Genomic DNA, 12,612 nt, shown 5'->3' with positions numbered 1-12,612 from the left:
ATGCACAGCTTTTTCATACTAAGCACTGTCCCTGAACTTTTATGTGACCCTACATGTGCAGATTTCAAAATATTTTGCAAAAAATAATCATCTCCCTTCCATTTTCAACTAACTTTGAAGCACCTCTGTTTACAAGTATATAATAAATAAGTATAGAGCAACTTTGAAAAGTAAAGATGTATCACATTCCCTTGAACTTGATTAGTCTAGATCCTGAACTTATTTTAAGCTTGGTGACAGCAGAGAAAAGTCTTTCTGCGGAGAACTGTTGAACGATACTTCACTTAGTGCACTTTTTACCATTCAAAACCTCCGTCTTTGTAGATATGTGCTATCGCTGCAATTTTGTTGCACAGTAGTACCTCTCAGCTGTGCTTTGCTTTCCATAGTTTCTGTTCTCCTATTCAACTGGAGTCTGAACAAAATAAATGGGAAGTTCTAGAAATGAAGATTTCTCACGTTTCTAACCAGCATGATAAAACCTCAAGCCATCCTGCTCCATCTCACCCATGAAATAAATCATCCATCTGTCTAGTATCTCCATGCTGTATGTTCTACCTGCCCATTCATCATGTAGAAGCCATTTAAGTTATTAGACCGATTACGTTAGTATTGCAATGCTTGTGTTCAAGCAACTCTTTAAAAATTTTTTTCTCATTATTTATCTCTGGAGATATTCTGTTTTGTTTTGTTTTGTTTTTTGTTTTTTTTACAGGCAGAGTGGATGGTGAGAGAGAGAGACAGAGAGAAAGATCTTCCTTTACCGTTGGTTCACCCCCCAATGGCCACTGCGGCTGGCGCACCGCGCTGATCCGAAGCCAGGAGCCAGGTGCTTCTCCCGGTCTCCCATGGGGTGCAGGGCCCAAGCACCTGGGCCATCCTCCACTGCACTCCCGGGCCACAGCAGAGAGCTGGCCTGGAAGAGGGGCAACCGGGACAGAATCCGGTGCCCCGACCGGGACTAGAACCCGGTGTGCCAGCACCACAGGCGGAAGATTAGCCCATTGAGCCATGGCGCCGGCCCAAGCAACTCTTTTTAAAGATTTATTTATTTATTTGAATGGCAGAGAGAGAGAGAGAGAGAGAGAGAGAACCTCCATCTTCTGATTCACTCCCCAAATGGCTGCAGCAACTGAAGCTGAGCCAGCCTGAAAGCAGGAGCCATGAATTCTATGTGGGTCTCCCATTGTGGATAGCAGAGGCTCAAGGACTTAGGTCACTTTCAGCTGCTTTTCCAGGTGCATTATCGGGGAGCTGGATTGGAAGTGGAGCAACGGAAACTTGAACTAGTGCTTAAATGAGATGCCAGCATAGTAGGTTGCAACCTAATCCACTTGCCACAAAGTCCAGCCCAAAAGTAACTGTTGTTTTATTTAACAATGGCCTCAAAATACAAGGGTATTGATGCTGGCATTTTTTTTTTTTTACAATATCTTGTTTTAATGGTTCTGTTTTGTTATAATTGCTCACTTGCCTGATTTCTAAGTTATGTTTTATCATAGGTAGTTTGTATAGGCAAAAACAATACAATGCAGAAGCTTAATTGCAGGGGCCAGAAATTTTATGCTTAGAATATTTAAAGATATTCACATACATTTTGAATAATTAGACATAACATGATTCAATTTAATATTTATTTTTTCAAGACATAGACCAAAAAAAGAAATATTGCTGCCCAGTTTAAATAGTTTTTCTAATATATAACCTTTCCGAATTGCTCTTCACTTGACATTTGCAAGCAAAGTTAAGACCATCATTCATTACGGATACCAGGTAGTTATCCCTACAACATATGCTGAGTTCATACTAAAGGAATCTTGTTCTAAGTGACTTTGTACAGTTTTCTGCAAATATTTTGAGTTGTCTTTTCTACTTAGAAAGACTACAAATATTTTGAGTGAAGGATCATGTTTCATATCTCTTGGTATCAACTGACTCTAAATTATGCCCTATGTAGCAATTTTCACCGAGTATTTGTGGGATGTAAAATTGGGAGATACCTAGGGACGCAACTGTAGCATAGTGAGTTAAGTCACCTCCTGCAATGCCACCATTCTGTATGGTCACTGGTTCAAGTCCTAGCTGCTCCACTTCTGACCCACCTCCCTGCTAACGTTCCCAGGAAACCAGCAGAGGATGGCCTAATCACTTGGGTCCCTGCACCCTTTTGGGGGACCCAAATGAAGCTCCTACTTCCTGGCTTCAGCTTAGCCCAGCCCTGGTAGTTGTGACCATTTGGGGAGTGAACCAGAGGATGGAAGATTCATTCTCTGTCTCCCTCCCTCCCTCTCTCTCTCTTTCTCTTTCTCTCTCTATTTATGTTTCTCCCTCTTTCTCTTTGTAACTCTGCCTTTCAAATAAATAAAAATAAAATCTTAAAAAAAAATGGAAGACTCCTCAGAAGCGAGGCAAAACCAGGAAAAATGTACGTCTTACATTTTGTAAGACTTGAGAGAATTTAGCCATCAGAATAAGTTTATAAGGCAATGAAGTGTCTGGCAACAGGGTTCAAATTTTGAGAGGAGATGATGGATTTGATTTTGAACTTGTTGAGATTGATGGACCAAGGTAAAAGGGATAGTAGACACTTGTGTAATTAATCTCATGCTTGGGAGGAAACTCCAGATTGGAAATATATGATTTGGTAGACATGGGTTCCAATCTTGGCTCCTGCAATAACTACTTCTACATTCTTAGACAAGTGTTTAACTGCTTGATGTCTCCAGTCTTTATCTATAAAATAGAAACAAACAATACTTATCTGTAAACTGGACATAAACAGTTTTGCCTACTTTTTAGAACTATGGTGATAGTCTCATAGTGTCTACCATCATCATTTAATGCCTTGTTCCTTCACCATTGCCGTCATTTTCTTACTAGTCTTAATTCTGATGAGATCCATTTAAATATTATGTGTGCAGAAGCCATTATTTCAGTGGGTAAAGCAACTGAGATTACTGATTTTACTTCTAAAAAACTGAGATGGAGATTTATGATTATAACTTGATATAAGCAAAGGAAAATTTTTTAGATGAAAGTCATGAGCATTTTTATATTCAAGGAGAAAGTCAGAAGAGGAGACACATAGAAGAGAAAAAGGAATGGAGGGAGCAGAGTCAGTTCAATGAAGGAATATGTGAATGAGGCAACAGGGTCCAAAGTAAATCTAGAGCTACGTGCTCCATCTAGGAGGAAAGAGGTTATTCTTTAAAGATGGTGTGCATTGGCAGGGCAGTTAAAAAACAGGTTAACACGCACCCACACCCTACATTACAGTGCCTGAGTTCAACTCCCAGCTTCACTCCTTACTCCAGCTTCCTGCTAATGCAAACCCTGGGTGTCAACAGTGATGGCTCAAGTAATTGGATTCCTACCACTCACATGTGGAACCTGAATTGTGTTCCTAGCTCCTGGCTTTGGCCCAGGCAGAGGCCATTGAGAGAATTTGGGAAGTGAACCAGCAGATGGCAGATCTGTCTTTCTCTTTGCAAGTAAATAAATAAGCATGGGGGATTCAGAAGTGAGGGATCATAGGGGTGGATTACTAGGAGGTTCTTCATTTATAATGTTTGCAATAATTAAAAATAATTAAACTATTTTCCAAACTTGAATTTGATTATTTCAATATAGAGAATTTTTCACTATTACTTTTTAAAAAATATTTATTTTTTCATTTTGAAATTCAGAGTTACTGAAAGAGAGGGAGAGACACAGAGAGATCTTTCATCTGCTGCTTTCACTCCCCAGATGGCTGCAATGGCCAGCACTGAGCCAGGCTGAAGCCAGGAGCCAGGAACTTCATCTGGGTCTCCCAAATGGATGGTGAGGTCCCAAACACTTGAGTCATCTTTGGCTGCTTTTCCCAGGCCATTAGCAGGGAGCTTTATTGGAAGTGGAGCCACAGGGACAAAAACCAGTGCCTATGTGGAACGCTGGTGTCGCACCTAACAATGCCAGCCCCTCTTTACTTTTTAAGTCTATATCAAACCTGTTTCCATAAGTAACTGTGAAGTTAAGGGTATAGCCATTCATATTATGCTCTTTTATTGGTAAAGAAACTGAAACCCAGAGAATGAACGTGACATCGGGAGGTCATGCTAGCCCTATCAACTCATGCAAATCTATAGCACTTCTATTTGAGGAGCCTGCTATCTGGGACCTTCTATCCTAGCCCTGATTTCTGCTGTCAGCCTCTGAATTTTGCCCCCTCTCCCAACCAAAAACCCTTCGCTTCCTACACAGCACTTTCCTAGCTGGTCTTCTGGGTTTCGCTTCTCTGATTTGTCTGATGTGGTGAACTCGGATTCCACTGTACAGAATCCAAAGCCAGACCGGTCACATGGCTAAAAGACACCTTTGAGGCTCTCTGCTTCATTGTCAGTATGGCTTTAATTCACAGCCAAGGGAAGTAAGGAAATTAGGAGCTTTCTCTCCACCCCAGGGAGGTGAAATATGTATCTCACTTCAACGCATATATGTAGGTCCTTGAACCAGCCAGGGAACAGATATCAACAGGAAGTTTTCCTGGTTGAAACTTCTACAACTGGGATTGCACTTGGCTCCTTCTACAAGGAAGCTGAGCCAAAGGATTAGTTGATCTTTCCTGCATTCATTTATATCCTCCCAATTCAAGAGGCAAATGCTCTCAATCTCCTTGGAAAGTCAGACTGCTTTTATTTTGACATTTTTGCTGACATCACTACCTCCACTCTCTGACAAGTTCAGATTTATTCACACTGTACATTGCTTTGTAAAGAGCTTAAAAGATCTTTAATGCGAAAGACAGGCAGTACTTCTAACCAATCACATTCCCTAGTGCCCCAAATGGCATCATTTAGGTTCTGTTCCTTATAATCTCTATGTGCCCAGGAACAGTTTGCTAAATCAAGCAGCCTTGGAATTATAACACATTTAGCTATTGCTTGTCTTTGGCAATGATTTTTTTTTATTAGATACCCTGGTAAATATATACACGGCAGCTTAACCCACTGCACTTCAACACCTGCTTCTGTTTTTTGTTTTAAAATTTATTTATTTATTTATTTATGTTCTTATTTATTTGAATGGGAGAGTGAGAGAGGAGAGAGGAGAGTAGCGAGAGGAGAGAGGAGAGAGAAGAGTGTGAGTTGTAGAAATGAGTTTGACTCCATTGAGATAACACAGCACAAATCCCAGACACCAACACCTTGACAATGGATTTCTCAGCCTCCAGAACTTCTACTCATATATTTCTGTTTATTGTAAATCATGTGTTCTCAGGTATTCTGTTATAGCGGCACAAAACTGACTAAGACAAGTCTAATTTAGGAGGAAAGAGAATTGATTTCTATTTTCTGATTTCTATTCCCCCTTTTTTTAAATTTTCAGGTATGACTCTGGCCCCCCAGTCCCCAGCTGTACCAACTGTCAAGGATTATAGTTACTTTAGGAAAAACTGAAACATTAAGCAACATTAACTAAAGCGGCATGAGGGGATGCACAGCAGGTTAAGCCTGGATTGGGATGCCCACATCCCAGGTTGGATTACCTGCGATCAACTACCAGGTCTGCCGTCTGATCCAGCTTCCAGCTAATGTGCCTGGAGACAGTGGATGATCACCCAGGTGCTTGGGTGTCTACTACCCACATAGGAGACAGAGTCCTGGGCTCCTGGCTTGACCTGACCCAACCTCAGCTATTGCAGTTATTTGGGGAGTGAAACAGTAGATGGAAGATTTGTTTCTCTCTGTCAAATAAAGGAAAAAAATGATTAAGTAAATATTTTTAAATGTTTGAATGTGTTGTTAAAATATAAATTTATTTTTTAACCCATTATCCTTTTAGAGTTGGACTTATTGTTCAAAATTTACTATAATCCAAATGTTCTTTTGCCTGCTATAATTAAAGTCACTTCTTGTTACTTTCCCAGAAGAGAGGAACAAACATTAATTTTTAAGTATGTATATATATATATTTTTGACAGGCAGAGTTAGACAGTGAGAGAGGGAGACAGAGAGAAAGGTCTTCCTTCCATTGGTTCACCCCATAATGGCCATTATGGCTGGCGCACTGCCCCAGTCCGAAGCCAGGAGCCAGGTGCTTCCTCCTGGTCTCCCATGAGGGTGCAGGGCCCAAGCACTTGGGCCATCCTCCACTGCACTCCCTGGCCACAGCAGAGAGCTGGACTGGAAGAGGAGCAACCTGGACAAAACCAGCACCCCAACCAGGACTAGAACCCAGAGTGCTGGTGCCGCAGGTGGAGGATTAGCCTAGTGAGCCACGGCACCAGCTAAGTATATTTTAATTTGACCAAAATTCTAAAATCAAAATTATAATTTTTTTGTGCTTGAAAAAGTATTTAGTTGATTGCAACATGTTTCCTCTTCTAAATTTGTACTTATTTATTTATATTTTTGAGAAGCAGAGAGACAGGGAATGAGACAGAAAGACAGACAGAAAGAATTCCTATCTGAAATGATCAGGGCTGGACCAGACCAAAGCTAAGAACTGGAAACACAACCCAGGTCTCCCACATGAGGAGCAGGAGTTCTGGTACTTATGGCATCAGCTGCTGCCTCCCAGGGTATGAATTAGCAGGAGATGGAACCAGGAGTGGAGCTGGGACATGAAAATGGGCATACAGGGCATCCCAAGTGCTCTGTGTGTGTGTGTGTGTGTGTGTAAAGCAAGAACAGCAAAACAAGGTTTATATATGTGTGTGTGTGTGTGTGCATTTCATTTTTCCTAAAATTTGTTTATTTATTTATTTGAAAGGCAGAGTGACAGAGAGGGAGAGAGAGAGAGTCAGTCCACTACTTGGTTCACTCTCCAAATGGCCAAAACAGCCAGGTCTCAGCCTAGTTGTAGCCAGGAGTTGGGAACTCCCATCTGGGTCTCCCACATGGGTGGCAGGAGCAGAAGTCCTTGGGCCGTCCTCTGCTACTTTCTCAGAAACATTAGCAGGGAGATGAATCAGAAACAGAACAGCCAGCCCTCAGAACAGGCACTTAGTTACAGCGTGCTTATGTTACAAGCAATGGCCTAAGCCTCTGTGCCACAACACTGGCCCTACTTCTAAATTCTTCAAATGTAACAAATAAAGAAGAAAGAAGACGTGCCAATTTTTACATTTGGATGGCATTTATTATCTTTGCTGATTATGTATTTCATATATGATCATTCAAAAATATTAGAAATATGAAGGCCAGTTAATAAATGAGGAAGGAATGATGAAATTAGAAAGTTACCATTTGGCAACCATTATGGAAATATTGAGTCAGACTAGGGAATAGACAATGGGTGCTAAAACTAATTGTTAATTTGTATTATAAATATGGTGTTTACATATTAAAATATTCATAAGACATTTATTAAATTCCAAAAAAAGCAGTTTCATAGTGGAGAAAGCTGGAAGACACATCCTTAAACCAAATAATCACAATCGAAGTCAACAGGAATAAAATAAGTTGACATGAGTAAAGTAAGTTGACAGGAATAAAATAAGTTGGCGGTTGATATACTGTACTGAGCATACAATGACTTCTGTGACAATCCTGTCAAACATGAGTAATCTGAGTTTAATTAAGGAAAACATCAGACAAAGCCCAAACGAGGTCATCCTGTGAAACAACTGGTCAGTGGTCATCGGAAATGGTAAGTGGTGGGACTGGCAGTGAAGGTGACCCTTTTGCCGCCATTCTTTTTGCCAGCAGATTAATGAATTTGTTCATTGAGACAAAAGCAGTAGCAAAGCAGGGTTCATAAAAGTGTGCTCCAAGAGGGGAGTGGGCCAGTCGAGGGCTCCTTGCCCCTAAAACCTAAAGATGATTGGTTATGTGGTAGAGATGCTCATTATTTGCATTTGTGATTGACATCTGGGAGATGCATAGCTTTGAGCTCTGTGCATGTGGCTGTACATAAGATTTTCCTGGGTTGGCTGAGCTCCCATTTTATGAGGATACTTAAACCACAAGTTAAGCAGCATGTCTGGTGGCCTTGGGTGGCCCCGGGCAAAGAGTCTTTGGTTCCACCCCTGGAGGAGGGTCTTAAGACCCTTTCCCTAGTCACTCATGTCTAACTCTGCTTGACAGGAGCTGGCATTTGGCATAGTGATCAAGATGCAAGCTGTGATGCTGGTATCCTGTCTCCAAGTGCCTGTGTTCAAGCCGGCCACACTCCTAATTGCAGCTTCCTGTTAATGTGCGCCCGAGGGTGGATCCACCCTGAGTTGGTGGATCCTTGTCATCCACGTGGGAGACCTGGGTTGAGTCTCTGGCCTCTGCTTCAGTCTGGCTCAGCCCTGGTCTGCATAGACATTCAGGGAGTGAACCAGTAGATGGGAGCTGTCTCCGTATGTGTGTTTGTGTGTGGGTGTGTGTTCTTGTCTCTCTCTCCCTCCTTCTATCTCACTGCCTTTCAGGTTGAAAAAAATTAAAAGTTATGTTATACAAGATAAGGAAAGTCTGAGGAACTATTCTAGATGAAAGCAGACTAAAGAGTCGTGACGAAGAAATGCAACTCTGATTCTGGCTTGGGTCTCACAACAGACTTTTTAGTTTTCTCTAAAGAACATTAGTAGGAAAATTGGTAAATTTTGAATAAGTTCTATAGATCAGGTGGCAGCACTATGGCAAAGTTAACCTCTAGGTTTTGATAATCATACTGTGGCTACATGAAAAGAATGTTATTACTATAATATACACGTGTGTGCAGGTGTGCAGGAACATACCTATATGAGTATGTATGGAAAAACACGCTAACATATTCAGATGTAAAAAGGCAAGAAGCCGAAATGTAGAAAAGGATATATGATAAAATAAAAAGTACTCTAACTCTTTGGAAAGGGCTAAAATTTCTCATTTTTTCCATTATTTTTCTATGAATAAATATGTACAAATACAAATGTATCATAGGTGTGTGTGTATTTGCATAGTCAAGCTTCTGCTGCTTTGATATGTTTTAGTGAAATGTAAAACATTCTCCCAAAAAGTTGACCTGTTGACCTGTATGAATAGCTGTCCTAGCTTCATAGTTGAAACATGTATTTATTATTTACCATAAATAACGAACAATGTTCATTGGTTGTTTATTATTTATGAATTACCTTTTGAATGTGTCTTGCTGAGTTTCTTTGGAAATGTAGTGATTTTCCTATAAATTTATTTAAATTATATATATATATTTATTTGACAGACAGAGTTAGTGAGAGAGAGAGAGAGAGACAGAAGGGTCCTCCTTCTGTTGGTTCACCCCCAAAATGGCCGCCACGGCCAGAGTTATGCCGATCTGAAGCCAGGAGCCAGGTACTTCTTCTTGGTCTCCGATGTGGGTGCAGGTACCCAAGCACTTGGGCCATCCCCCACTGCCTTCCCGGGCCACAGCAGAGAGCTGGACTGGAAGAGGAGCAACTAGGACTAGAACCCAGCGCCCATATGGGATGCTGGTGCCGCAGGCGGAGGATTAACCAAGTGAGCCATGGCACCGGCCCCCTAAATTATTTTTATATTAACATATTAACCCTTTGTCAAGTTTGTTGCAAATAGCACTTTGCATTCTTGTAGAATTTTCTTTCTTTACGTTTTCTGCTGTAAATGTGCTGGTAGACCATTTGATTTTCTCAGTGAAGAATCGCAAGCTCTTTTTCTTACATTTTGTGCTAAAATATAGATGAGTAATGAGTCCTTACTTTGCTGGTGCCTTTTCATGTATCTTAAACTCCGTGAGGAAAGAGATCATTTAGTTTTGTCTTAAAAGCTTATTTCCTAAGCCCAAAGAAAAGGAAATAAAATAAAAAGCTACTAACCAACCAGGAAAACACACAGTAACTAAATACAATCAACCCCACCACCTCCACTGACAACCTTGGATTTATTGGGTATTTTAGGAATATGTGTGTGTTTCCCTTGCACCATTCCACCTAGGTTGGATTTCTCGTAGTTGGTGGGAGGGTTTTTACAAATTGGTGAGTAACCTTCAGAGATGAGTGTAAGCTCCAGAAAGGCCAGAATTGTCTCCCACTTAAGTCTGTCCTCCCATGCCAAGAACAGGGCACGTGTCAGGCATCTGGATGAATTAGTGGATGATAAATGGCACATTGGTCTTGCGATCATGAGGAAAGGCATCTGGGAAAGTGGAGAATCTGGAAAGAAGACTGAACAGAGAGGCAGAAAGGTGACAAAAAGAATCTTGACAATTTTGCCTACAGCCAACTCTACTCTCAAGTTTTAACAAGATTTTCTTTCACTGCCCAAATTCCTGGGATTCTATTTCTAATATTCTTGTTTTGTGTAAATAGTTTCCACTTGGGAGAGGGATGAAATTCACTTGAATAACAATGAAGAGACTTTAATAGAAGACAGTTCGGCTCAGACTTCACTCTGTAATTTATTTACTATCCCGTGGGATCTTCCTTATAAATTATTCCATATCTCTCCTCTGTCCTTTTTATAATGTAACTTTTGTCAAAAAATACACAGTTTCATAAACTTCACAGATTTCCATCTCAATCAATTTATTTTTATAAAGCCATCACTGATGCACAGATTATATCAACAGCCACAGATGGGCATCTGCTCTCAAGCAGGGGGCAAAGGCAAACAGCATCGAATCTTGTAGAAATAATCATCTGTTGGGGTCACCAGAACTAGTGCAGAGGTCACAAACCACTGCCCAAGATTCAAACAGGTCTGGATTCTTCTTGGAAAGAACTCTTCCTGTATGTAGGAAACATTCCTTCCTGGGATTTATGGGGCAAAGAAGTCAGGCTCCGTTCTTCCACCGTCCATTCAAGCATGCTATGAACCAGAGAAGTGCATCACTCTGGGTTGTAAAGTCAGAAGAATGTTGGATCACAGCTGGGCAGTGCGCAGCAAAGTGCCTTCAAAACTGTAGTGGAGGAGATGGGAGACATGGTAAACCCAATATCCAAGGAGCTCGAGGACACTCTAGTTAACGTGGACTGAGTGGTTACTATGCTCCAGGCACTGTTCTGAACACTTTGAACACATTGTTAATTTAGTACTCAAAGAATCCTATGAAGGAGGTAATATTATGCCTACTTTAAAGATGAAGAAATGGATACACAGATAATTTAAGCAATTTTTTCAGTAGTAACACATCTGTAAGTGGCATGTTATGGGTTCACACGCAGCCCGGCTCCGACACATGCTTTGTATCACTATGCTCTGTTGCTCTGTCCTGGGAAAACGTGAATGACACCACTGTCTATGGAATGGTAACTCCAGTTATTTTATCTTAATTTTAAAGGGAGGTGTCGGCTGGCGCTGCGGCTCACTAGGCTAATCCTCCGCCTTGCAGCGCCGGCACACTGGGTTCTAGTCCCGGTTGGGGCACTGGATTCTGTCCTGGTTGCCCCTCTTCCAGGCCAGCTCTCTGCTATGGCCAGGGAGTGCAGTGGAGGATGGCCCAAGTGCTTGGGCCCTGCCCCCCATGGGAGACCAGGAGAAGCACCTGGCTCCTGCCTTCGGATCAGCGTGGTGCGTCGGCCACAGCGCACCGGCCGCAGCGGCCATTGGAGGGTGAACCAATGGCAAAAGGAAGACCTTTCTCTCTGTCTCTCTCTCTCACTGTCCACTCTGCCTGTAAAAAAAATAAAATAAATTAAATTAAAAAAAAAAAAAAAACACAAAGGGATGTGTCATTCCAAATAGCTGGAGGACTTGGGACCAACCAGAGAGTGTAAACCAGAGAGTAGGAATTAACTCAGGCCTTAGGACCTTCTATAAGGTATGTCCAAGTTTTAAAGTGTAATCATTTTGAGCCAAAAAGAGACATTCAGTTGTTTATTCTTAGTATTTACTGTCATTAAGAGTCCGGAGCAGATTTTATTGTATGGTTTCTATTGTTTTGCTAGGTGAGTCTTCCAATCCAACTCTGAAAAACAGCTTAAGGGAAAATCTGATTGTCCCTGGAAGATACTAAGCTCTACTGGAAAGAGTACCCCATTGGGATTCAAGTTGATCTGTGTTTAACTGGATTATCTCACTGATGGCTAGTAATCACAAAGCCTTGTCTTGGGAGCCATACACACATCCAAAATTAGAAAGCCCAGCCCCTTGTGCCCTCCCTTGTTCTTTGGTAAGCTTCCTTCTCTCTATCCCTGTTCAGTCCCACTTTCCACCTAATCACCCATGTGGAAAACCTTGAGTCTAGCGGCATTGCCTCTGTATCTTGCATGTGCCATCTACTGTCATTGCTCTGATTCTGTGAAGTACGATGGCACCAGGCTGTTCATGGGCGTGACTGTGGGCTAGCCTTCCTCATAGCTGACCTCTTCTCAACACCACTGTTTCCTCCTCTTCTGATAGCTGAGAGAATAGATCTGGCTTGACCACTTCCATGCTGGGAACTATCCAGTGATTGACATTGCCAAGCCTAAGTAACTTGTCATGGTATCCAAATCCTATGTTCTGGCCCTGTCAGTCCATGTAGCCACTGTCTACTTTTCATGCTATGTTTTAATACACCATTGAGCTTTCCTAGGGTCTATCTGTTTAATTGTATCCATACTTGAGCTAATCTCTTTGCTTGGCTATGATATTATTTCTCTTCTTATCTTGCTTAAATTCTTAAGTCTTCCTTCTTTCTGCTTCTGTAGCATGCTGTAAATTTTAT

At 41.5% G+C, this 12,612-nt stretch overlaps 1 long non-coding RNA gene across 1 annotated transcript in view; it reads left to right on the top strand.

Moving 5' to 3' along the window:
• The window catches only part of LOC103349674 (uncharacterized), a 40,155-nt gene extending 34,295 nt beyond the window's left edge, over window positions 1-5,860 (top strand). Inside the window, exon 5 of the long non-coding RNA XR_011388818.1 lies at window positions 5,368-5,860. This is a non-coding gene — a long non-coding RNA (uncharacterized lncRNA). The remainder of the gene's footprint in view (window positions 1-5,367) is intronic.
• Window positions 5,861-12,612: the final 6,752 nt, after the last annotated feature.

This window comes from Oryctolagus cuniculus, chromosome 5 (assembly GCF_964237555.1).
Source record: "Oryctolagus cuniculus chromosome 5, mOryCun1.1, whole genome shotgun sequence".
In the NCBI taxonomy this organism is placed as follows: domain Eukaryota; kingdom Metazoa; phylum Chordata; class Mammalia; order Lagomorpha; family Leporidae; genus Oryctolagus; species Oryctolagus cuniculus.
Note: the sequence above shows the minus strand (reverse complement) of the source record. Positions and strands in the feature narration are given on the sequence as shown.